Source organism: Melozone crissalis, unplaced genomic scaffold (genome assembly GCF_028551555.1).
Source record: "Melozone crissalis strain CALT ecotype California unplaced genomic scaffold, PUWL_Pcris_2 ptg000033l_1, whole genome shotgun sequence".
NCBI lineage: Eukaryota > Metazoa > Chordata > Aves > Passeriformes > Passerellidae > Melozone > Melozone crissalis.
This window is the reverse complement of record NW_026535811.1, coordinates 18849443-18875881: the sequence shown is the minus strand read 5'-3', so window position 1 is coordinate 18875881 and position 26439 is coordinate 18849443. Positions and strand designations below refer to the sequence as shown.

The 26439-nt window shown below is 41.5% G+C and overlaps 1 protein-coding gene across 4 annotated transcripts in view; it reads right to left on the bottom strand.

Annotated features, from left to right (window-relative positions):
- Window positions 1–26439, bottom strand: part of KCNA5 (potassium voltage-gated channel subfamily A member 5) — a 145679-nt gene that overhangs the window by 95370 nt on the left and 23870 nt on the right. For 3 of the 4 annotated variants that reach the window (XM_054282187.1, XM_054282188.1, XM_054282186.1), the window contains one exon: window positions 23865–24513. The exons of the other annotated variant lie outside the window; for it this stretch is intronic. The gene's annotated coding sequence lies outside the window, so the exon portion shown is untranslated. Of the gene's footprint in view, window positions 1–23864; window positions 24514–26439 lie in introns of those variants that run through there. 4 annotated transcript variants of the gene reach the window in all.

The window sequence follows — 26439 nt, the reverse complement described above, 5'->3', positions numbered from 1 at the left end:
TAGAGGAGATTCACATCACACTTCAGAGCATAGTGAAGTCAGACCTCATTTTTCACAATGACTCACTATTAGTCTCTAGTCAAAATTCAAACTGTGAACCTCAGAAATTATCCCCTCTCTGTATCTTTGGCTAACTAATTGGTTAGAGAAAAAGGGCTGCCAGTATCCAATCCATAACACTGATATTATACTTGGAGCACCGTTTAGTGAGTGCAGGGCCTTCAAAACAGCTGCCATTTAGAAATGTACAGTCATGATTCAGTGCAGTGTTAAAAAAACAGGCCCTTTAACCACTAGATGCCTATTGAGAAATGGAAAGTTTTGGTTCTGTTTGCGTTTTGCTCATAAGAAGAACCACCCTGCAGAATAATGAAATCCCTCCCATGTGTTATTGCCAAGGCTTTTAAAAACACTGCCAGGGCTACTTATTTTTTATATTAAACAATTTGTGTAATCTTACTGTGGACAAACTGAATCTTACACTGACTCTGTGCAGAGGATGACTTTGCCTCCCAGCGAAAAGCCAAACAAGCACAGAGGGTAGGAATATCTTTCTCACATCTAAGGATTCAGAACACAGGGTTGATGTGGCTGTAGTAGATGCAGAAGCACCCACAGTATCACTGGATGGTAGTTCCTTGTAGGATTATTTTTTATTCAAAACCCAGAATTAAACAGGGAAGGCTTTCTGAGAGCAAAGAGGACACGAGTGGTAAGTCCTCTGGCCTGAGTAAAATGTGCCATTTTACTTGAAATGAAATTTGCAGAAAGAGGACTGAGGGACACTGTGCTCACACACAATGTTAGAAACAGAAAACATTCTCATTTATCATGTCTGTGGTTGGAGCATGTCTTGCTCAGCTGGTTGACAATTTCCAGTTCTTGTAGATTCTCTTAGCAGTGTTTTTCAGCTCAATTCAACACCTTCTCTTTATAGATTATTTTACCATTTTGTTCTCCTTATCTCTTCCTCTTAGATTTCCTTTTCACTCTCTCAAAAGCAGCACATTTATCATGACACTCATGTGATTTTTTTCTGCCAGTGTAGTCTGCTCCCTCTCTGTTGCTGCTGTTCACACAACCTAGTTTGGGGGCCCTATCTTCCCAGTGTCCTCTGCAGAGACAGGGGGAATAAAGGCATCCCAGAAACATAATTCAAACTCCCTGAGAACAGAACAGCCCCTGCATGTACCTGACACTCCCAGCAGTGACTGAAGAGGGGTCTAAAGGCACCAGACCTTCACCAGGGAGCAACAGGAACAGAGCTGCTCTGTGAAGGACAACAAGAAACCAAGGGTGACCACAAGATGGGCAGATGCAGCACCCACCTGGCCAGAGCACTGTCCCCCAGGGCCTGAGCAGAGCAAGCAGGATGGGTGATGACAACATGCTTATTTGATGGTGCAAACAAATCAAGATCAGCCCTGAAAATTCACTCAGCATGATGGGGCTGGGTGCTGGAACACCTCTAACCTAGCCAAAGCCACAGGTGGGTGCTCAGGCTCGGGCTCAGAGAGGTCCTGGAGAAGTGAGCAGATGGTGCATGTGGGGAAACTACAGCTCAGGGCAGTGAAAGCCTACATGCTACTCAGGGCCACAGTAACCAAAAAGCACTGTTAGGGGCCCAGAGGTAGGTCCTGTATCAGCCAGCCTGGAAGCTGAAAGCACACAAGTGCCAGAGCGCAGGAGCATCACCCTGCAGCTGGGGTTCATCTGGGTGTGGCTGCGCAGTGGCAGTGCCTCTGCTCTGCCTCGTGTCCCCTGTGTCCCAGTCATTGCCTGCACCTGCTGCTTTGATCTCAGCCCTGCCTCGCTGCTGCAAACATGTGGGAGGTCACAGGATCACAAAGATTGGAAAAGAGCTCAAGGATCAATGAGTCCAACCTGTCACCAAACACCACTGTGTCCCCCAGCCCAAGAGCATTGAGTGCCATGTCCAGTCATTTCTTGAACACCTCCAGGGATGGGAACTCCACATCCCAGGGACTCCCTGGACAGCCCATTCCAGTGTCTAACAGCCCTTTCAGTGAAAAAAGTCTTTCTGGTGTCCAACCTGAAACTCTCCTGGCACAGTTTGAGGCCATTTCCTCTTGTCCTGTCCCTTGTTCCCTGGCAGCAGAGCCTGATCCCCCCCAGCTGTCCCCTCCTGTCAGGGAGTTGTGCAGAGCCAGAAGGGCCCCCCTGAGCCCCCTTTTCTCCAGGCTGAGCCCCCCCAGCTCCCTCAGCCTCTCCTGGTGCTCCAGCCCCTTCCCCAGTTCTGTTCCATTCTCTGGACAGGCTCCATCCCCTCAATGTTCATTTTGCAGTGACGGGCCTAGAAGTGGACACAGGATTTGAGGTGTGGCCCCAGCAGTGCCAGCCCAGAGGACAGTGACTGCCATACCATAGCTTGCACAGCCCAAGTGCCATTGACCTCTTGGCTATCTGGGCACAGCTGGCTTATGTTCAGCTGGTTGTCTGAGTGCCCAAAATCCAGTGCCAATCACTGGATTCTTGCCTGACCCAAGAACCTTGGTTGTCATTCCACATCCTCTCTGATGTTGTTTGGTTCTGTGGGACTGTTCACTGAATGGGAGTGCTACTCCCACCTGCCTCGCCCTTGCTGCTCCCTGACACAGGGGAGAAAAAAAATGATTTCTGTAATTCTAGAAATACCAAGCAAAGATAATTTTCCTGGGCTTTTGTCACTCTGTCCCTGATCTTGACATCCATGTGTTCACATGGACACTCATAGAGCTGCACACATCATCAACACATTTTCACGACGCTGCGTACAATAATGTCTAGGAGGTGAGTTTGAGGGTAGGAGTCAGATGTTGCAGACATCTTTTCATAAAAATCCTTTCTTTAGGATTTTCCCTTCTGGGAAGCTGAGGCCCCAGAAAAAGAATGTAAACAATGGTTATCTGCTGCTGTGGAATGCAACAGGTGCACCTGTGATTGGCCCATGTTGGATGTGTACAATTAATGGCCAATCTGGGACAGAGTCGGAGAGAGCTCCTTTGTTATTCTTTCTTTTCTATTCTTAGCTTAGCTAGCCTTCTGAGAACTTTTCTCTCTATTTCTTTTAGTATAGTCATAATGTAATATATATCATAAAATAATAAATCAGCCTTCTGAACATGGAATCAACATTCTCGCCTCTCTCTTCACCTGCAACCCTTGTGAATACTGTCACAGTCAGGATCCTGTTTTATGGAAAACAGGAATCCTGGAGGAATAACTGAACTCCTTTGTGGGAGAGGTTGTCCTGCTGCTTCACGAGGAGAATCACAGTCTAAAGATACAATTCATTCCCTCTGCTCTTTCTTTTCAGAATTATGTTTTGCTCACAAACCAAAGAAATACTTAATGGAGAATAATAACATTCTCTTTTTTTTTAATTACACAATCTTAAATCACTACATACTCAGATAGAGTGGTTATTAGAAATTAAAGGACTCAGTTTCCAGTAAAGCCTGCATTAAATTTGGCCCATCTCAGTTTCCCTCTGAAATGGATAGCAAAAATTACAGAAGCTAAAAGATCCCAGATGATAAAGAGAGGCATTGGCACAGATCATAAACCAACTGAAAACGGTCCCTTCAAACCCACTGTGAGGTGACTGCCAAAGGATAAAAATCAGACCATTGGTCACCCTTTTGTGACATTTTAAATTGGCTACTTGCATCACTTTCATTGACTTTCTTTTCGGGTGCCATCACCCCCACTGATTCACGAAGTCTAATTAATTCAGGGAATGAGGTTTGGCTGCAAAAAGAGCCACCTCAGAAACAGATTAGTCATGAGAATTTGCGGGAAATAACCACAGGAAGGAACAACCCAATAAAAGGCAAAGGAAAATGACATTGTGAGACATAAACTTTAAAGAATTTAGGGATTTTAGAGGAGCTGAGATTTTAGTTAGAGATACGCTTTATTGGAGTTAATCAAAATAAATGGGTAGGCCTTGATGAAGTTAAGAGTTGGTAGTTAACTAATAACTGACTGCTTGTCAACATAATGTTTGGTTAGCTGGGTTTATAATGAAGAATATAGAAACTGATAAATAGCTTTTAGGAACATAAGACAATTGTAGGCCTCCTCTGTTCTGAAACTACTGAAGATGAGGAATGGGAGTTCTACCAATGGGTTCATTTGTCATATTTGCATTGAAAAGGTAGAATGGCCAGAACTAGGAAGACTTCATTTACTTCCTCATTTTGGGACCCCTCCCCATGAAAGGGACCACTGACCCATTTCAAGGAACAAACTATGCATGCTTAAGAGCTTTTGAACTAATTACCATATGAAGCGGGGGATGGGATGTACCAAAATTATGAATATGTATTTGTATTTTGGGTATTCAATACTTGTATAGATAAAATAACTCTGTAATCACCTGTAAATCACAGTGTGTATTTCGGAGCTATCCCACACACTGCCCGGCGTTGCAATAAACATACACTTTCTAACTTTAAACTCTTAGAGAGTCTTTGTCCATCACAGTTGGATATCGCTACTAGATCAATATCCATATTTTTAATAAATCAATTGCACACTGACTCTGGGTGTACAAAACTATGCAAATCAATCTAATGGAGTGGCTGTTGATCACATGGGAGCCTTAACTCCCCTAAAACCATTAATTTTTGCATGCACATTTGATAAGGAAAGATTTATTTTTAAACAGTTTTAATCACTGACATTTGTTTCATTTTTATGATATAATTGAGGAAGTACATAGAAAAGGTTCCTAATATAGATGTTTTTCTATTAAAACATGTCTATCAAGATCTTCCATTCTGCCAACTGCTACTTTTCTAGCAATTAGTCCTAGTGATTTCCTAGCAGTAAAGGAAATCACTTCAAAATATGTACATACAAAACCATATGTAGTTAAAATATTAATAAGCAATATATTATTGTAATTATTGCATATAATAAATATATGCCAATAATAGAATGTGTATAAAGATATGATATGCAAAATCCCCAGAGGGAACAGATAGAATTATTTTCCTTCATTTTGAATTCCTAGATTTCCCATTTCATAATACAGATATTAGATAATTATGATAAAGAGAATCTGGTCAAATTCCAACAAATTTCCTTTTCATTTCTTTGGGAAACATTAAAAATCACAACTAGGACAGCAAGCAAAGAAACTTGGCCTAAAGTAATGTATTTTACAACTAAGATCCACTTTTCAACAGAATCTGGAAATTAAAATAATGTAATCTAAATTATTAAAAACAAATAAAAAGCAAAAAGGCAAAAGAGAAATATGTTTGTCTCCCTTTCAGCCTGGTAAGACCAGCCATAGGGTGTTCCAGAACTACACAAGGGGAAGATGAACCCGGATGTGTCTTTGCTTTTATTTGAGCAAAACTCGAGAGAAAGTTACTTTTTGTTAGCAGAGGTGATTTTCCTAGGCTGTATTCCTCCATAGACTCTGAAACACCCAAAATCTGGCTACAAATTCAGAAGAGAATTACAAACTTTCTTGGAAAGACCACCAGACTTTGGGACTTGCTGACAGTGGACACTAGAATTCCAGAAATGAAACCCATTGATAAAACTTCCAAATCTTACCCAGTGTTAGGGTGGAAAATGAAGCTTCTTTGTCATGCTTTTTCCACAGGGTGTCCTGCCAAGCTCTTCCAGCTTAATACCATTGGCAACTCTAAGAAAAAATGAGCAGGAATGACAAGTGGCATTCACAGGGCACTGCCTCCTACTCCAGACACTGCCCACTTTGACCTTCACAAGTCCGTTGGAGTTGTCCTTATCTACAGCAGCTAAGTCCTCTTAGGTGCTATTTAAATAGCAATAAAATCCCTTTTTTCACATTTTGCATTTATCCCAAGGAAAGAAATCACAGCTGATTAAAAAAAAATCAACAAAACAATGAAAACCACATGGAAATATGCTAGGAATTTCCTCATCCTCGAAACTTGACAATAAGCACATTTGAAACACTCATGTTGTTGCTGGGAAGGAAAGAGTGGTTTAGCCAATATATAAAGAAATGTTTCAAATCTGAACAGAATAAAGAGGGTTTGTAGCCATGGTAACTTCCACAATCATTTATTAAAAAACTATAATATCCCTGAAGAGTTGTGACATGATGCAGCAACCATGTCACATTGTGTGGGCTGATGTTATGTCTTGAAAGCCTGAATGACTTGATGCGACCTGGCATGATGCTATGGATATTTGAAATTTTTCAAGGGAAATTCCAGTTCGAGTGGTAGGTAGAAAGAAACAAATTTTCACAGGGGGTTGGAAAAGGACACAAACAAATGATAATAGTAAATAATTCCTTAAAATTTGTGCACTTGCAGAGTAATTTCACACCATGGAAAGTGAAGGATAACAGAACATTGTGGCTGCACAGGAAAAACTTCTTATCTGGAGTAAGTAGGCAGTGTCTTATTTTTGGTAAGCATAAAGACACCATTACTATAAAAGTGCATTACAAATTCAAATGTAACCACTGGAAAGAGATTATACTTGGGATTTTTTTTTTACTATTTAGACAGTGACGTTTGGAACTTTAGAGCACTAATTTAAAATGACAGCATAAAATCTTTGTGCTTTGACATATTTTTTCCTATTTTGACTGAAAATAAGGACTTGAAAATAATTTTTTGAGCATCTGATCATGAAAAAAAAATCCTTTCTGCCATTATTACAGCTTCAGACAGTGGATCAGACTGTTCTTTTAATGTTCAGAACAAGCACAATATGTGAGATCAGATGATTGCCAGTTGAAAAAGTGGATAAAGTTCAGGACTGATCTGACTCCAGTAGGAGAGGGAGAGGATTCCATGGGTTATTACACCTATGCATTGCAATGAGACATCTCTGACAGAGATGTAGTATTACCAAAATAGCATTTGTCACCATATCAGAGCAGGCAATGGCTTGGTGCAGAACATTTTCTTTTAACTTAGTATTTTTTTAAGTTGCCTGAGAAGTATCAAGGAATGTGAGATCTTTTGAAGCCAGGGTACTAATTAACAAAATAGTGGTGAAAACCAAAAACATTGCTGCAGCACTCTCAGAACAGCTTTCTCTCCCAAAATCAGTACATCAGTACATCAGTTTTAAGAGGACTGTTTTATTAGAGAGCTCCAAGAAACTCCCCTTGAAAACTGTCTTTCTTAGAAATTTGTCTTAGCAAAAGTTTGACAAAATACATTTAGAAAAGCATTCTGCGTGGAAGAGTCTTCACTGGCTCTGAAAGGATAATGATGATTTATTCCTTGGAGGGGTAAGACTTTGAGAGTGTGGATCTATCAAATAATGGTTAGGAAAGATCATCTACTGCAGTCTTGTTGGACTTGTCCCAAAGGCCTGAGTTATCTCCATCACGTCCAGGGACAGTATTCTCTCTGCCTCTGAGATGAGCTCCCTGCCTGTGCAATGTGTTCTCTTCATTGCAAACAGGCTGCTGAGCCAGAGCAGCAGGAAGTCACAATAAACTTTATTTCTCTTATGGACAAGTTGCCTTGTCCCAGGTACTTGTCACCAGTGTCACTTATGAATGTTCAATGTAGCTCAATCCATATTTGTGCTCTGCATCACCATGGGCTCATGCACGACTGGTTGGAGAATGGTGAATGAACAAATGAGTCTTTTCTTCTTTCACAAACCTCAGTCACAGTGATTCCTCTGAGGATCTGCCAGAAAATGTTTAGATCACCCACTGGCAATAGTCTCTGCCTTAACTGTCTAAGCGCATGACCACTCCATAAACTAAAGGCAGATTTCCACTCAATAGACTTTAATAGCTAATATTTGCTTGGAGACCTTTTGTCTGCCCTCCACACACAGGACCTGCTTCGTTTTGGAGCTAAGTCATAAAGAGGTGAGCCATAACTGAGACAGAATCTGTCCATTTAAATTTCATCTCTTCAACATGCAGAACTGTCTAGAACATGCCACATGCTCACAGACACTGACAGAGATTTGAAACCCAGAAAGATGAAGAGAGAATATTGGCCTGGCTTGGAAGGACCTTAAAGATCATCTCATCCCACACTCCTGCTGTGGGCAAGGACACCTTTCACATCCTGGCCTTGGACAATTCCCGGGATGGAGCAGCCACAGCTTCTCTGAGAAACCTGTTCCAAAGTCCTGCCACACTCACAGGGAACAATTTCTTCCCAATATCCCATCTAACCCTGCTCTCTGTCAGTGTGAAGCCATTGCCCCTTGTGCTGTCACTCCAGGCCCTTGTCAAGAGTCTCTCTCCATCTTTCCTGTGGGCTCCCTTCAGGCACTGCAAGGCCACAGTGAGGTCACCCCAAAGCCTTCTCCTCTCCAGGCTGAACAATCCCAATTCCCTCTGCCTTTCCTCCCAGCAGAGCTGCTCCATCCCTCTGATCCCCTTGGTGTCCCTGCTCTGGCCTGGCTCCAGCAGCTCCCTGTCCTTGCTGTGCTGGGCCCAGGGCTGGATGCAGCCCTGCAGGGGGGCTCAGCAGAGAGGGGCAGAGGGGCAGAATCATATCCCTTGATCCCCTAACTCTTCACTGACTGTGTACTGAACCAACTCACTCATCTGTCTGCAGCGCTGTTTTGCCATTTTAAAACAAATAAATGTTTATTGTACTGTATTTTGTTTGATCTGGTTTGCAACAAATAAATCAGTTAAGTTTTATGATATGCCCTTTGAGATATTATTTTTCTTTGTAACCTAAATTTAATCTAAATCAGTCTCTGGTCTCACCAAGGACAAATATTTTAAAAGTGCTGCCAGCCATGCCTTTTAGGCTGTTGTCTCCCCTTTATAATTATTGATGTTGGCATTATACCAAGAACTCTTTTCTTGGTGTATCAATAGAGCTGTGTTTAATTTGACATTTTACTTGCTGAATAAAAAACTGGTCTCACTCACAGCATTAGTTTCAGTGGGTGCTTTCAGGCAACAGAATCCAGCATTTCTGTGCTTTAACAGCATTTTATTTCCCTGATAACATTTCGAAAATCATTCAATAATTCTACACTAAATGATATCCAGGAGGCAGGAGGTTATTTGCAATAGAGCACATTACACTGAAAGGCTGTGTCAGGTGCATGAAGGAAATCTCTTCACCCTTATCCCTGGGTTAATGAGAAGGTCCCTGAGCAGGGGAGTGCTATCTCTGTAGGAAACTACACCCTCCTGACCTTCAAACATTTTGGCTTCGTAGCCCTGCTGTCTTCCCCAGGGCCTGCTCCACACTAAGCTGCTTCCAGATGCTGTGAATTACTGAACCCCGATGAGAATTAGGCTTTCAGTCTTGTTCTTATCTGAATGCACACCTTAAAGTGTGGAATAAATGTCTGATTTTGTCTCATGTGTGGTGATGCAGTCTTTCTGCCACAGCCACCTTCAGGACATGAATTATTCACTAGAAATAATAAGAAGACTGTTACTCAATAAAAACTTGTCAGGTTTCCATTCAGAGGCTAACATTAGCTTTCATCTTACAAATAATACATATTCAAATTCATTTGCTAACCTGTTATTCGGCAAAGGAACCACAGGTCACATTAAAGTTAATTTATGAAATCACTTAAGTGAAACCCTACACCTGCTTTTACCTTTCACTTCTGCAGAACATTAGCAGGTTGTATCACATATCATTGCAAATGTTTTTCATTAGAATCAGCAACAAAGGTGTCTAAAGTGAAGCATAACAGCTGGATTTAAGAAAAGTAAGTCTTGGTCAACTTAATTGCAAAGGCCTTTGAAACTGAGGTTCCCTAATTTCTGGCCAGTTTTCTATTTCTTGATCCAAAGTTGAATTTGTTCTCCAATTTTAAATGATTGCCAAGCCTGGAATGGGCAGTCCAGTGGGTGGTCAAGTCGCCATCCATGGAGGTGTTCAAGGAACGACTGCATGTGGCACTCTGTGCTCTGGTTTAGTTGACAAGGTCAGAAGTTGGCCTTGACATCTTGGAGGTCTTTTCCAACCTTAATGATTCCATGATTCTGTGGTTCTGTGGAGGGGACCTTAAGGGCAGTTCTTTAAAGAAGTCACATATCAAAATGCCAAACCAAACCAACCACAACCAAATTACCAACCAAAACCCCACCACTAACACAAAACTTTGGAAACAGAGGAAAGTCTCACTCAGGAAAGTCTCCCTGTAGGGTCACTGGAAGTCTGATACTGTACTTGTACATTATTAGATTAAACATTAAGTGATAATAAATATATTAGACACAAAGTAATCCATAATTGACTGATTTCTTCAGATACACATTTTCTCTGAAATTTTCTCCAAAATTTCTTTAGATACACATTTAATTCTGAAAGTCCTCTCAAGTGCACAAGAAGAAGAATGAGACCAAATCCCAGATGAAAATCTGCCTTCCTCAGCCTAAAGTGAAGAACACTTTGGTAGTGAACCACATAGAACTTGCAGCAGAGACAATATTGCTTTGTCTATGTGCAACCCAGATGAAATTGGGAAGAGAGAAGATGGCTACAAAGAGGTTGTACAATAGAGAACTGTTAAAACAAGCTGTTAACATTCTGGAAAAGCAATAGGCAATGTGCCTGCAAGCTACTTATCCATAAAAAGAGATACAATTTTAAGTGAATCTACCTGAACTGATTTTTGTTGAATATTCTCTCCCAGGAGAAGAATTCACCCCGCCTCAACTCCACTTCCCAAACCTTAATTTTCTGAAACATACAGGAAGATTAGTGCATAAAGGAGAGACCATTTGTTTCGTTTCATCACTAAACTAAAGATGGTTTCCTCTGTGCAGAAGATTGCAACCCTTAAGATGTTGAGACTGAAAGCGTTTGTATTTAAATGCAAGCAAGGCAGGAATCCAACAGGTCATTATTTCCTTTTAAAATGAGGGAGGGAAGTTGCATCATCAATCCTTACCTCACATTATTTCAGTCTTATCTCTTTTCTGGCTTTAACAGGCAACCTCAGGCACATGGCCAGCAGTATTCAGTTTCAACTAGGATTTTGTTTTGTTTTCCTCCTGGAATACCTGGGTGACTCCTGATATTGAGACACATTTTAATAGACACACATGGGAACCACTGGAAAAATCCTGTTGGAAGCAAATGTGTGTTTGGCACATACTATTAACACTATTTTATATGGTTGCAGATGATGAGCTCTTTCCTTTCCATGGGATTGGCACTGTTAGAATAGATAAATAACACAAACTCAGGAGCTAGTCTCCTTGAGACTTGATGTTCTCAATTCTCACACTACTTAATTTCATCTACAAGAAAAAATGGGGTTTTGCCTCCTTGGATTGATCCATTTTTATGGCCAACATGTTTTGTAGAGATGGGAAAGGCTTTTAAACATGGGCAAGAAGAAGCTGGAGCTGTCCCTCTCATGGATTGATTTCTGCAGCTGGGGAGTTGAAGGTGCTCAAGGCCTAAAGTGTATGATTGAACCCATGTATCCAAGGTCCATTGAAATTTATGATGTCACTATCTGGAATTCACTGCTTCAGCCCAGAAAATAATATTTCCCTTCTTATCCATAGCTATCATAGAACCACCAAAACTGTTTTACACATTGAAACATTGGAAATTTGAAAAGCTATACCTGAGGCCTACATGTGATATAATTTTATCTTCAAAATCCATCCAAATCAGGCAACTTGTAGGAGGAGGGAACGATATGACTCCACATGGGCCAAAAAGGTCTGCTTACAGTGACCTGATTGCAAGCTAAAGTCTCAAAGGAAAACAAGCAGAACCATCTTACATTCCAGCTATTGCTACTGGGTACCCATTTTACAAAGTGAATTTGGCAACTATTTATAACAAAAAAAGCCTCAAAAATACCCCAAAACCACCAGACTATTAGAAAGATATCAGCCCAGCTGTATGCTTAGCCTGATTGCAGGTTCCTTTCTTTACACTCAGCTGGACAGTCTGAGAATGATGAGAACCTCTGTGATTACAGCTCTCCTGTGTGTTTTCCACCTATTTCACTGAGGAATAAAAACACTACAAGTAAGTCATTCCAAATTTCCTATCATGATGTTATCTGACTATCATGCCTCTTCCTAATAATTATTTTTGTATCCTGTACCCATGCAGATCTTCCTTTCAGTGGCATCCCTGAAGTCTCAGAGAGCAGAAGACAATGTCCCTCATCCTCTTCTTTCTGTCTGCCTTTCTCATTCTATTCCCAAGTTTGCACCCTTGCTATTTATCTCATGTACCCATTAGGGTCTGTATTCCCTCCTTCCACTTTCAGATTAATAATATTTTAACTATTTATCTCCCAGGATTATACAGAACCTTCCTACTCCAGCCCACAGCTGTCCTCATGGTGGGGATTTCACCCTCACAGAGGAAACCAAATAAAAAAGGAGTGTTGCCTTTGCCAAGAGCCACTTCTGCAGAGACCATTTGGAGGGCCCTGCTATCCCACAGAACTTAAATTGGAAGCTCATTGGAACCTTTCAGCAGCTCATGATTTTACTTGAAAGAGAAGAAAAAAAAAAACAACCCAGAGCTGTTGAGAGAAGTTTCCCAAGTGAAACTCAAGTCTCAGAAGGCAAGGAAAGGAGGTTATTTTTTTAAATATAAACTGCTATAAACTATAGCACGATAAACTGCTGCTCTGGAATTGGGATAAATTTAGTATGGATTCATCACTGAGAAGTAACTTCTCCTGGTATGTGAGTTATCTGTGATCTTCTGAAGCTGTCTTCACTGGACTCTACAGAGGAATAAACAGACTGGCAAATCTCACTGTGTACATGCTCTTGCATGGGAAAACCCAATTTAATCCCTGGAATTTCAGCTTTCCCTGTTCTGTTCTTAGCCAGGCAGCTGCTTTTAGGAAAATCTTTTATCTTCAGCAAGACAAGGAGCAAACAGTATGGACTGCATGTGATTAGAAGCAAAACTTCTACTGCAAACACAACTGCTTTGAGCTGTTTCAAACACCTGATTTATGCTAAAGAGTGTTGTGGGAGCAAAGGACAGCGGACAAGACAAAAAGGAATCAGAAATTAGAGGGCTAATTAGAGATCTAATAATAACCTTTTTTTTTTTTTTGGTCACAAATTCTTATAAAGTTATTTTGTGGTTTTCAAGTTTGAAGACCCTGTACAGGACAAAACATCTCCTTTGGGAGATCAACTCAGTGAGTCAAGAACTTTACATTTGCAATATTTGTTTTCCATCTTTCAGTGCTCTGCTGGCTGTCAAAGCAATGCACATTTCATGGAGCATGAAGAGAATCATTGGAGAGAAAGGGGAAAGAGCCACTGAGGTCACTGATGTAAGGGCAGATTTTGGGGTTGTCAGGTCAAGTTTTTATCATGTGGTGAGTGGTTCAGTCTCTTTGGCCTGGAATCTTCTCGCACTCACCTGATGTGAACTGAGTGGACTTATCAGTAGACCAGCACTTAAACTTCTCTAAGTGTGACAAATGAAGAAAAATGTCCTTACTTTTGCACTTTGATTGAGTGCAAGTTTGTGGTCTTTCACGCTTATCTTGCATTTGCATATCATCAGATAAGTGTTAGGGTGGAGGACAGTCTAAATTTAAATCCTGTGTGGGGGAAAAAAAAAAGGACTATTGGGCCACCTTAAGCACCAGACATTAGTACAGAACCAGGATCATTCAATGTAACTTTTTCAGCCAGAGATGGAAAGAATAATTTCCTGAACTTCTGAGCAAATAAAGAACAATCCACAGAGACAGAGGCACTTCGTGGCATACAATAATCTGGCAAAGTACCCAGTCAGATAAAAAAAAACCCCCTTTTTCTTATATTTTAAGAAGAAAGGATAAGTAACTACAACCAAGAGAAAAAATCCCATATTTTGGAGGCCATTAGGAAGGGTGAGGGCAAAATATCTTACCAAATTTACCAAAGTTCAGAGACTAGGTTTTTGGGAAAGTTGGAGGTTTGGAGGATGATGGAGCCTTTGTAAAAAATGTTCACTATAAGAGCTCTGCCCTGGTGCCAGACTGTTTTAACCTTAAACTACCTAAAGGAATGAGATGCAATCATACAATTTTATCTTAATTTATCTATAGCAAAGGCATTTCTGTGCCTCATTTTGTGACTAAGATAAATCCTCTGACTTGTTGCAACTCCAAATAAAATGAGATCCAAACTGGATCAATGCTACTGAAAGAAAATTGTATTATTTCCCTGAGTTATGTTCTGTGGAATCTGAGATATCAAAATAAAATTTCAAGTACTGATAAAAACCTTAATCTCTGATAAGCTTTTCTGGCAACAGAGAAACAAACACAAGGCCTGTAGCACCAGGCTGAAGCACAACAGAGTTGTTACCTCAGTAGGGCTGGTATTTTTAAAATCCTATTCATTATTCTTAAGTCTCTCACAAGCATCAGCTGCTCCATACTTTTCTTCCTTGTATGATTAAATTGACAAACACACTTTGAGATATGGGCTCTAATTTCAGGTATGTGAAAAACAACTGCTCACTTTGAAAATTTAAAAAGGTTTATCAAACCTTAACAAAAATAGAACAAAAGGACTACATAACAAAAAATTTGCAGTGTGGGGAACTGGCCTCATGGCCGGTTATCTTCAAGATGGATGCTCAGTCTTTTATACCCCTGGGGGTTGCATCAGCCAGCCCTGGCCCCTCCCAAAGTCAGTCAGTCAGCTCTTCTTTGCCATTTATCAGTGGAAACTGCTTTCTTGTAACTGGATTGGAGGTCAGGTGTTGCCATGCTGCACCCCCTAAGCACCAAGCTTTTCCATTCCCCACTGCCCCATACCTGTGCAGCTTCTTTGTACCTGCCCTAGACAGCCCAGGCTGTGTGATGGCAGCAATACAGGGGGAAAAGGGAACCATGGGGAGAACAGAGGGCATCAAAACTACAATAACATAACTATACACCACTAATGCTTTTCTTAATAGTCACACAATAGTTCTCCCTTAATTGTGAGAGCAAATCATCTCATTATCTGACTATAACAGGTATATCTGGAAGGAAGATTGTCATTTCAAGAATGGGGATTAGAAATATAAAACTACCCTCCTCACAAATTATTCTTTATATTTTCACATCACTCTTTCAGCACGGGGTTGTGTTTAGTGCAGGACCTGTTTTTCCACAGCTTCCAATGGATTGCTAGAGGTGTTTTGGGAGTACAAGGACAAACTCACAAACAGGCTGATGGGAATCCTGGATGGGAGCCACAGAAAGATGACCACATACATCAGACCAGATCATCCTCCACAGTCAGATAAATTCACACTTTATGTATTGTCATTTTCTATCTTGATCACCTATGTGGTTTTCTCAGCCTTTAACTCCCTGGAAAATGGGAAGTATCTAATGGATTTTGAGTAAAAATGGATTTAGTGGATAAAATTATAAGAATGTTCTGCTGGACAACATGGTTTAGGTGACTGGAAACATCTCATCCAGAGCAATAAAGATTTGTTTCACCTTCTTGTCTGTTTTCTATGACACTTTCTACAAATAATATTATTCAGAGGTAACTATAATTTCCTATCTATTCTGTTCATGGCACTCTGTGCCATTTCAGATAGGACAAAAATTGCTGGTTTATAAAACATTTCAGTTTGAGCTTTTGAAATTTTCAGTTATTTCCATTAAGTACTTTAACTTCTAAATTTGGGACAAAATGTAAGGGGGAAAATAGAAAACAGAGAACTAGAAAAAACAGAAATTCTTCCCTCAACACATAAAAAAAATGTTTTAAGTGTTGGAGCAAGTGACAATCTATAAACTGGTCTTATGCATCAAGCTACATCAAGAGAAAGCCAGAAGTATTTCTGAAAACAGTTTGTGTTTTATGTCCCACACACTTTGGTGTGCCTCACAATCATACATTTATGTTGGAACAGAGCTGAGGTCTTTATATTATTTCTAGACTCTTTTAAAAAGTGGTTACACTGCTAATGTGGCCCTTGAGTGAGTTGATTTATTGACATTTCTTTCAGAAATGTCACAAAAACTGCTCTCGTGCCATGGCTACCTGAGACAAAAGAATGATGGAAATTTCCTGCACATCCTGCAGGTTTTTCACTGGCGATATTACCATCAGAATCCCGTTAGAGATATCACCATCACTTTAGTCAGGCCCTTTACTGAAAGGGAAAGCCTGATGAAATCACTTCACCCCATGAAAGAAAGATAACACTGTGCTGGCATCAGCCTGTTAAAATTCACTGGGATCAGTGGCCATGGAATCAATTGGTCACAGAATCCTAGTCAGTGCAGATTTTCCTTCTTTCCCCTTCTCTTATGTGCAGTTGTTCTGTGAATAACAGAGACACATTTCCAGCACAAAGCAGATAGGATAACGGTGAAGGAGCAGAAATGGGGGTGATTTTCACTTCATCCCATCCGCATATCTTGGGAGGTTCAAGCTGGTCACCAAGGGCTGTTCTCACTTGCTGGACTTGAGTACTCTCTTTGGGAGATTCATTTCACTGAATTTTTGGAGCTTCAGGGTTTGTTATTTTTCCTAAGTCATTCCCTATTACTTTCTTCCCTCCTGTACAACCTTCTTTCCCCAAGCCTTTCATACTTTCCTTATAAGGTTGCTAGCAGCCTGTTCCTTTAGGAATTTGGTACATTTATTGGCTAAGATGGATCTTTGGGGCTCACTTGTACACAGAGGAAGGGAGGTTGTGTAGCCTGGAAACAACTTCCATTTAATCAAAGCACCTTCCTCAGAACGGACTCCCTGTGTCCAAGGGGAGAATAAGAGAACAATCTTACCTCATTTTCACATGATTCACCTGCTTATCAGCAATTCCATCTTCTTGGCCTGGAGCCATGGAAAAAGAATTCATTACTTTTCCATGTCCCATCCATTCTCTTGTAGTGTTTCTGCTTTTCCTTGGACTATATCTCTCCAGAGAATGATTTCCCCTCATGCCTATCCTCAAACTATGGGTACCATAAAAAAGATGAACATTCTTTCACCACACAACCACTTGTAAAGACCCTTCTAGGCCTGAGTTTCCTTTTTTTTGTTTTTTTGAGGGTGAGTCAGGAGATACTTAGCTAGATTTTATTCTTAGAACCTTCTTATATCATGAATAAAGTCAGTGGTGAGAAGAAATTTTTATTCAGATTCATATCAGTGCACAAACAGAGAATGGCAAAGCTTACCATGAAGTTCTGAAGTGTTCATCTCAGAGAAGGGAAGTTTTACCAGCAATTCATATGGACAGAGCCAGGGAAGTCAGAGTGTTAGCTGTCACATTTACTCAGCTGCACTAGTCTGGATGGTCAGTTTAAAAAACTGCCATTAACTGTTGCCTGTCCCTTTCTTTTTCCCACCAGCTCTTGCTCATATTCCTCACAGAAAACCTATTAGATGATCAAAGGTAAGTGATAAAAGCTGCCTTTCTGCACTGCATTCTGGTGTAGCAAAGTGCATTAAACACATCTTATTAAAAAAAAAGAAAAAAAATTATTTTATATTAGAGTTTTTTCTTCCAGTTTCTCAAACCTTGCCTAGCAAAACACCAATTTAAGTGAAGAAAAGTTGGGACAGTGTTATGGTTTGACACTGGCACAATGCCAGTGCCTCTATGAGAATACCTTCTCCTTGGTGTCTGCTGTGCGATGTGACTTGGAATAAGCAAAGCAGGCTCCTACTTAGAGAATAAAGAAAATTTTATCAACTAAACTACAAGAAAATAACTAAACTACAAGGAAAGAAAAAAAAACACACAAGGAAAATGAAAACCTTACAAAAGCATTTTCCTCCTCTCCCCACCAAATTCTAATACAATACATCTCTTAAATCACTAACTCTTGGTCTGGCACCATTCTTTAGAATACTTAATCTTCAGTTTATTAAGAGGAGGAGTCTTTCTTTGTGCTATGGGCTTCTTGTCACATGTGGCACTGCCTGGAGATCATTTGCCATTGTGACATCTTCTTTCCATGCCCACTGTCCACGTTCTCACCACTGCACATGGACCAGAGCTGCTTTTAGGGTTGTCTTTTAAGAATGCCTTGTCTCACTCCAAAAAACAGGCACAGTCTCAACTTTGGGACATCTGTCCCCCCCATATTTTTTTCACCCCCAGGGGCCGAGTGGTACCTATGCTGAACCTTCCTGGCTCTGGGGCATTGCTCTCCCTCGATGCAGTCTCTCTATCACAAGGAAACATGGTTCTGTCTATAGCTATACAAAAGAAAGTCTAGCAAAAAATGCTACTCCATCTTCTTCATTTTTCTAACATCTCTCTCTGTAGCCTAGACCTTCATCACTTGCTCATTTCTTTCTTCATCTTCTACTTTTATTTCTCTTCTAGGAAGGGTTAATGTTCCGTAAAGTTTTCATTGTCTACAAAGGGTCAAAAGCTCCTTCAAACGGCAGGACTCCCCCCAGCCAGCAGCTGGGCCAGGGGAGGAATCGAACTCTCTCCCGCCGGAAATCCAAAGAGAACCTTCCAAGAAAGCAGCTCCGCTTTAAACCCCTGTGTGTTCTCAGAAGCGTGTCTAAATATCAGTAACCAAACCAAGTGCCAATATTAAAATCTGAACACTTATTGGTGACCACAGCATATCTCAGAAAACCGACTTCCTGTCAATGTCAAACCACCACAGACAGCTATGGACTCTTGGACTCATTGTCTTCATAGTTATTTATACGTAGAAGCTTTTCAGTATGGGCTTTATTTGTGGCAATTTCCCAATGAGGCTGAGCAGGGAGTGCCAGTTTGGCAAAACAGGGCAAAAAAAGCTGCTGAGGAAACCATGTCCCTCACATTTAAAGATCTGTACTCTTCCTGCTATGTCTAACAAATATGTGCTGGGAGCAGCCTGTTTTTTTGTCACACTAATGAAGCACAAAAAGAATGGAAAAATCAAGGAAAGTTAAAGCAACCCAGAAATTACCCTGGGTGTGGTGTTGAGCCTGGGTATTCTCCACCTCTCCACCTGCATAGCCAGGCAGTGCCAGTGAGGCTCAGGGATGCATGATAGAGGATGGAGAATGGCATTGGGAAGGCTCTGAAAGGAGAATTTTGATCTCTAGTCCATCGTTCTCCTAGGATAAGAGCAAAGTGTACCTGAGCAAAGGTAGCAATTTCTGTAACCAGACAGGAAAGGGTTTGCTCTTACACCCTATTCACCTGTCAACCTGAGCTGTGCAGGGTCAATGAGAGAAAGACTTGAAAGAAACTTGCCCAGAGATGTTTCTGTGGCTGCCCCATCCCAGAAAAAGTCCAAGGCCAGGTTAGATAGGGCTCTAAGCAACCTAGTGGAAAGTGTCCCCCACGGAAGGGGGTTGGAAGTGGATGGGCTTTAAGGCTTCCAACCAAAGCCATCCCATGATTCTGTGAAACTCGTGGAATACCAGGGTATGGAATTCTAGCAATCAGGAGGTTTTGTGCAAATTCTTCACTGACAGATGGGATTTCTTTTCCCCCTCAGCCTTGTTTGTGACTCTCTGCTGAGGTGTTCACACAGGTATCTTGGCTCCACACTGTTGCAGTGAGTCATCCTGTTTAAGCCAATCCAAATAATTGGTTATCCTCCAGAGAGGTTTGTAACCTCCAAGCACCTGAGGGATGATAGCTGTGCTCCATTTATAAAACAGTCCTTAGCCAACACACAAACTGCACTAAGGCTGCTGCTGCCCCTTCAGTCCCCAAAGGCTGCTCTGCTCATTCCTCACCCTCTGACACGTCTCCTTCCCTGAGCGTTAGAATCCCTGTTCAGATGTCCAGGAGGATCGCCTGTGGCAGAGAAAGGAGCACTGTGCTGTGCTTCCTGAGCAAGAAGGGAAGCAGTCACACCTCATTAGCTACTGAAGCACACATCTGTGCCCAGCTTCCACGCTGGCATCCATCTCATCGATGGGCAGGAATGAGGCAGACCCCAGAGTGAGCAGAGGAAAATTAATTTGTGCCTTCTACCCCATCTTCTTCCCAAAAGCTGCTTTGAGCTTTGCTCTTTAATGACAGAAACTACTGGTCCTTGACTCAACCAGGATTCAGCATAGTTTAATAAGGTCACAGAATGGTTTGGATTGTAATGGAGCTTAAAGACCACTTCATTCCATCCTCCTAGCCTGAGCAGGGACACCTTCCACCAGACCAGGTTGCTCAAGATACTTATTCCTTTCTTCCCCTGGTTGGCAGAGAGGGGATAAGGGAACACTCTCCCTAGATGACCCCTCAGCAGCAGCACTGATCCTGGCACTGCTAAAGAGACCGATTTTGGCCAGTCATGTGCAAAAAAGCTCCCACCCAGCCACATTCCCCCCAGCCCATTAACTTAGCCTCACTCCAAACACCAGGTTCAACTCTGGCCTGAAAGGCACTTTTAAACCCAGAAGCACATGAGCACAGAGCTCCTCTGCCCTGGCTTTGTGTGTGAGGCAGGTTCAGGGCCTGGGTGAAAGATTTGACTACACCTGAAGTTGAAGCAGGATGCTCACTGCAGCACTGGACCTGCTAATGTCTGCCACTACAAAAATCTGCCTGACCCTGTCTGGAATCTATTCAATATTTTCTTCCTTTGTCTTCTGCAAATTACGTAAGTGGGGAGCCCCTTGGAGGCAGAAAAGAGGGGCTGTGGTGGCAGCTGCTGCTCCCTAGGAGGGAAAGAAAAGGGAGCAGTGAGTGGAAAGGGACTGTCACAACCAGAGTGGCTTTGCTGCAAGTAAAGGCTCTCCAGCTGGGACTGCATGGGAGGGAGCAGAGATTCTGCCAGCAAGCAGAAAGGTGGAGGATTTGTCGTGATGTGGTTGTTTTTTTTTAAACACGAGCTAGTTTTATTTCTCCTGTGCCCCTTCCTTCTGCAGAGCTCCCGAAGTGAAGAGTTCACAGCTCTTGAAACAGACTGGGCAGACAGGGCTTGCATCAACAACCGAGCATTTTAAACCAAGAGCAAAGAATCCAACTAAAAGTATCCCCTCTATATCACCAACAAAACATTTTTGGTTATTATCAGATTTCTCATCTTATGACAGCTCTTGTGTCGTATCCACAGAGCCAAGTGTGTGTGGGTCCATGCCTGAGACACAGCAAAATGACAGCTGAGATTCTTTGAAAGTTGTCAAAATCCAACATGATTTCAAAACGATGTTTTGGGGTGAAAGAATAATAAAAATATCCCTAACAAGTTGAACTCTTTGTGCTTCTTTCCCACCATCAGTTTGTCAGCACTCTGAACAGGGTGAGAACAGCTCTCTCAGAGCACATAATTAATATTTTCTGCCTGCATCTGCTGTACCCAGGCAAAAAATGCTTCCAGCCCTGCCCCAGCCTCACATCTCCCAGTGCAGTTAATGTGCTGAGAGGCGCTGTTTTGCCCTAGTAATCTTGTTTACACGTTTCCTCTGCATTTTATTTTCTGTAATCTCATTTGCCAGCCTGAAAAACAAAACAGAATGAGCACAAAGAACAAAAAAGAAAAGGCAAGAGGCTTGCAGGAATGCCCCTGCTCATCTCACATAGGCAGGAATGTGCTTTTCCACCGCTGCCACGTGAGGAATGGCACCTCTGTGCTCAGTGTTCCTGGGTCCTGCCTAAATTCCCGAGTGGGCGGCACAAAGTGCAGGGATTTGCAGGCAGTTAATTCAGATAATTGTATTTTCCTGCTGCCCGTGGTACGGAAACACCGGAGCTCCGGGGGCAGAGGATTCCACGTGCGCTCGCCTGCCGTATGTAGTGCACCAAATGCCTGCAGCTGCCCTCCCATAGTCCCATCTGTTGGAGATTGATGTTGATTTTGCTCATCTTGCCTCCTGAAAAGCCAGCAATAATAATGAATGAACTCAGCATTCAGCAGAGTGTTGGCAGCCGAATCAGGCTGATGGCAGGCACATGCTCTGCAAGGTTCTTTTGCTGCAAACATGCTCACAAGGGGATGCGACTGGATCCTGGGATTAAGAACCTGATCCTAGACAGGTTTTTGCACCACCTTCACCTCGGTGGATTTCAGTCCATCACTCTTCTTATCATTAGGTGGCTTCTGCTGTGTTTACCTTGGATCTTTTTTCTTGTAACTACAGGCACAAAGCTCAAGCAAAGAGCTAGGTGCTGGTTAAGGACAGTCAACTTCTAAGCAAAATCTCCTTTTCAGGTTGAAGATATTTTCATCTAAATTTAATCTTTTATTGCAAATTAAAAGCTGATAAATGGAATAAAAATTATTTGATTATCCTAGTCTGAAACTCAAGCTTATTAAACCATTGACTTGCTTCCTATGCTCTAATAATGACAAGGAGAAGCTGAAAAGAAATTAATGAAGATGCTTTTGGCAAAACAGCAGCAGTAGCTCACCTAAAGAAGATGCCTTATTAATAGAAACCTTAATTAGAAGCCAGCCCCAGCTGTTTGTTTACAGGAACAAATCTTGTTTCTGATTGGAGATGTCTAGATGTGTATACTATGCCCCCAGGATGTAAGAGGAATCAGGAGCTGTCATTCTTGCGGACATGAGAAAATAGAGCTCCCCTCAGTTCAGTGATGGAAGTGTAGGTAGGTCAGAGAAGCCACCTGTCCCCATCACCACTGTCACTACTCACAATCCTCAGGCTTCTCCCTGGAGGCCCTATTGCCCGTCCCCTGTGTTAAATAGCCCATAGCTTGAGTTGGTTCAGCCTTTGTTCTATTTAAATGGGATATTTTGCAATTTGTATGATTTAAAATCCTCAACAGAGGCTTGGCATACAGCATTAAACAGATAAGGGCCAGAAATGTCCTTCTCTCTTTGCTTTGTAAACAGTATATGATGGAGTCTTACTTGCAGCAAGGACATGTTCCCAACACACTGAAAATGACAGAAAATTTCCCACTGACTTCACTAAACCTTTGAGACCCAAAGGAATATTACAGCAATAAAAAGCCAGCATTGTACAATGGCCTCAAGTTTCTGCTGGCACTGAATGTCTTTTCCAAAGAAAAAGCCAAAAAAAAGCTGAATCTCCCCAAAGTAGGAGAGGCACTGAATGGTTTCATGCCCTTGCTCTGAGGGACTTTAATGTCCATGAATGCTCAGAGCACTCAGAATTTTGATAAGTTGACTCTACGATCAAAGCCTGTTTCCAGACTCAGAAATCTCCTCATTAAAGCCTCAGTCCTGCATCCATTTGTGCATCTGTTCATGTCAGTCAAGACTATGCCTCAGCACAGAACTGAGCACCTCACTGGATCTATCCAGCAAAAGAAAATCAGGGGAGTTGCAAGGAATGGGAAGATCCGCATGACGAGGATGAAGTTCTCTAGTTAAAGGCCTAAGGCTTCCATCAGCCCACAGATCTCCTAGGTCATGGTACTCTTTTCCTGAGTAGAGAGGGTTACAAAAAAACCCAACCAAATTCCTTTAAAAAGTTTGTGATTCACAGAAACAAGCTGCATTTAAATGCAGGTAAACTCTGAGGTGTTCGGTGAGCAAAACCAGAAGAGCTCCACTAATGTCAAGGAAATGAGGCTGGTTCATGCCAGCTGAGAATCTGCCTAAAGGACTCTCACAAGGCAGGGCCAGGTCCTGTTCCAAGCACCAATTCCAAGAGCTGCACAGGGAAGTACTGTCCTCACACAAATTCCTGGTGAAATGGGTGACACTCCACTGATTCATGTAATATCAGTTCTAAATTTAGCCATGGACGAGAACTGAAATAAAGAACATAAACCTTTATGGAGCAGGAAAATCTACCTTTCAAGTCCAAAAAGACTTATGAAGAATTATTCCTGAGCTGAGCTTACCACTTCCTGGTAATTTTTCACGGTCTCAAATCCCACATCAGAAGAATTTCAGGCTGTGACAGACACATATAGACATAGAAATAGATATAAATATAGATTAGCACATTTAAAATTATCAGTCATTATTATTCAGAAACTGTTATCACTGTCACGCACACGGGACATGGCTCTGAAGAATGGGGACATTATTTTATTGAGTTAGAGAGATGGGGAACAAGCATAAAGAATACAGGTAATGAACATATTTGAAATAGCAATATAAACATAAATAGAAAAACGTTCAAGTCAAAGTCACATGAAAAATTAGACTAATCTTCAGATGCATTCTAGACTTCTATGTACAGCATTTTTATGGTAAAAGTAGAAATACAAACTCCAGAGATGCAGCACATCCCAAGAATACAAAATAAATAAATAAAGACGAGTGCCAATAAAAGAAAGAGAACAAACACTTGAATCTTCTTCCAGAATTATGAGAAAGTTTGATATGTAAGAAGCAGGGGATAAGATGCCCAATCTATGACAAGAACTCAATTTATTTCCAAACAAAAGCTCAAATAATAAAGTCTTGTGCCTGAGAGTGAGCCCTAAAGCATTTAAACTTTTCTCACTCCTGTTGTGAAGCTGAACTATTCATCTATGAGAGAAACCTTGGAGCAGACCAGTGTTTCAGCAATCCCAGTGAAGGAATCCAATTCTGCGGATGATGGGGACATCACAGTTATTTATCCAGAAGGAAGTTTTTCAGCAGCTTCTAACCCAAGATGACTTGAGAACAAGGAATAGGCTGGTTTGGTTTCAGACTCTGCAGCAGTGTCTTCCTAATGGTCAGTGTCTGCAGGAGGAAGGCAATCAGGACAGTGTCATGCAAAAAGCTGCATTAATTAAGGAGGAAAAACCATTAGGCTCTACACTGGACACAAAATTATGGCTTAGAACAAAGTGGAAGGTGTCCTTTCCCATGGTGAGAGGCTGGAACTAGAGGATCTTTAAGGTCCTTTCCCACCCAGGCCATTCGATGATTCTCTGATTCTCTGAAAGATTCACCATTATTTCACTTCCCTTTCAAGAGTGTTACAATTAATTGAGTGACACTGAGCACCATCAACAGTTTTCCTGCTGGAAGTTTCTCCTTCATCAATTTGTTTGCATAACCAAATATCCTAGAGACAAAAAAAACCAGCCCTGTTTCCACTCCCACAATCCTTGCAAATTAGATTTTTATGGTAGATTTTTCCTCTCCAGAAAAATAGGTCAGTTCCCCTGCAGTAAGGCACACAATCTAAGGCCCATGTTTCTGCTTGGAATGAGCACACATGGAATGCAAGTGCCCCTTGAAGCTGGGCATCTGCACATGCCACCCTCTCCTTTAACTGGTCAAGTAACTATTTGCAGATTTCCCCTGCCTTCAGAGTTAAAGCAAGGCCTAAATACTTAAGCCTTTTTCTACTTCCAATCTCCCTCTCTGAAAATATGGACCATAAATATCCTCTCCCAGGAGATTAGTCCTGAAACCTTGTTGGGCTTTAAGTTACATTTGAACAATGTCCTAATAAAACCAAATAGTAAATAAAGTGTGTTCCAAGGACATCAAATAATGATTACCATGACTTCCATTTTTGTACAACTTCCAAAGTAAATCTTTCTTTCTTTATGCATTGGAAAATCAAAAAGACTTGGTATTTGGGAATAATAAGTTAAATAGATGGAAATATAAAAGTAAAAAATAACAGGAGATTGCTTAAGAAGAATATTTAAAACCAGAAAAGTTATTCCCAAGCAGTTTCCCAGACAGCTTCTGTAAGACAAAATAGAAAAGAAAGAAGCAGAAGCAAAAGGATTTTTCAGCTCGGTGGGATGAAAGCAGTTGGTTTCAATGGGATCTGAAAGTGAGGAAGGAGTACTGTGGCCATAACTGCACACCTGAACCACATGATTTTACACATACACACAACCCCCCTTAAATCCATCATAATTGAACAGTGCCTTCTTTCAGCGTGTGTGCAAACGCTTTGCCTCATAAAGCAGCCCTGAAAGGGCAAAGAGGAGAGAAAGCCCTACAAATATTGGTCATTCACTCTGTGGGTCCTGCAGCATGGGCACCACACAGCCACATCCCTGCCTGTCTCAGAAGGCTGTTCCCCAGTTTTGGTAAAGTTTTACAGTCTTGAAAGTGAACTTAAGCCCAAAGGTGACATACATGAAAAAAAAAAAAAAAAGAAACAACAAAAAACCAGCAAAATTAAATCCTTTGGAAAGGTTTTGAAGTGAATCTGTGTGAAATGAAATAAACAGTTCTCCCCACTCTGAAATACCAAAGGCAGTTTCTGTAAGAAGAGCTCCCCACATGTTAATCTGCAGTGAAGCCTCAGTGCCAGAGTTGACACCTTTGAAGTTAAAGGAAAAGCTCCTCCTGTCTTTATGGTGCCCAGATTCCAGGCTGGATTGAAAAATATCAGAGGTTTCCTAGGCTCCCAAGAGCTCTCTGAAGATCACTGTCCAGTGATTAGAGGAAATGTCAAGAGGACTGGGTTAGAAACCTCACAATGGCTGAGCTGGAAATGCTCCCTAGAAGGGATCCTGATTTGGTTGTGAATGATCTCGGAACCAGGCTTATCAGATCTGATGGCAGATTTGAGTAGAAAAAGAGAGATTCACATCTCAAAATAAAATACTTGGTGCTTTCTTTTTTAATTTTATTTTACCAATTCTACTTTTCTTCCTTTTTTCCTCCTACTGATTTATGTTAGCTAGAATCAAA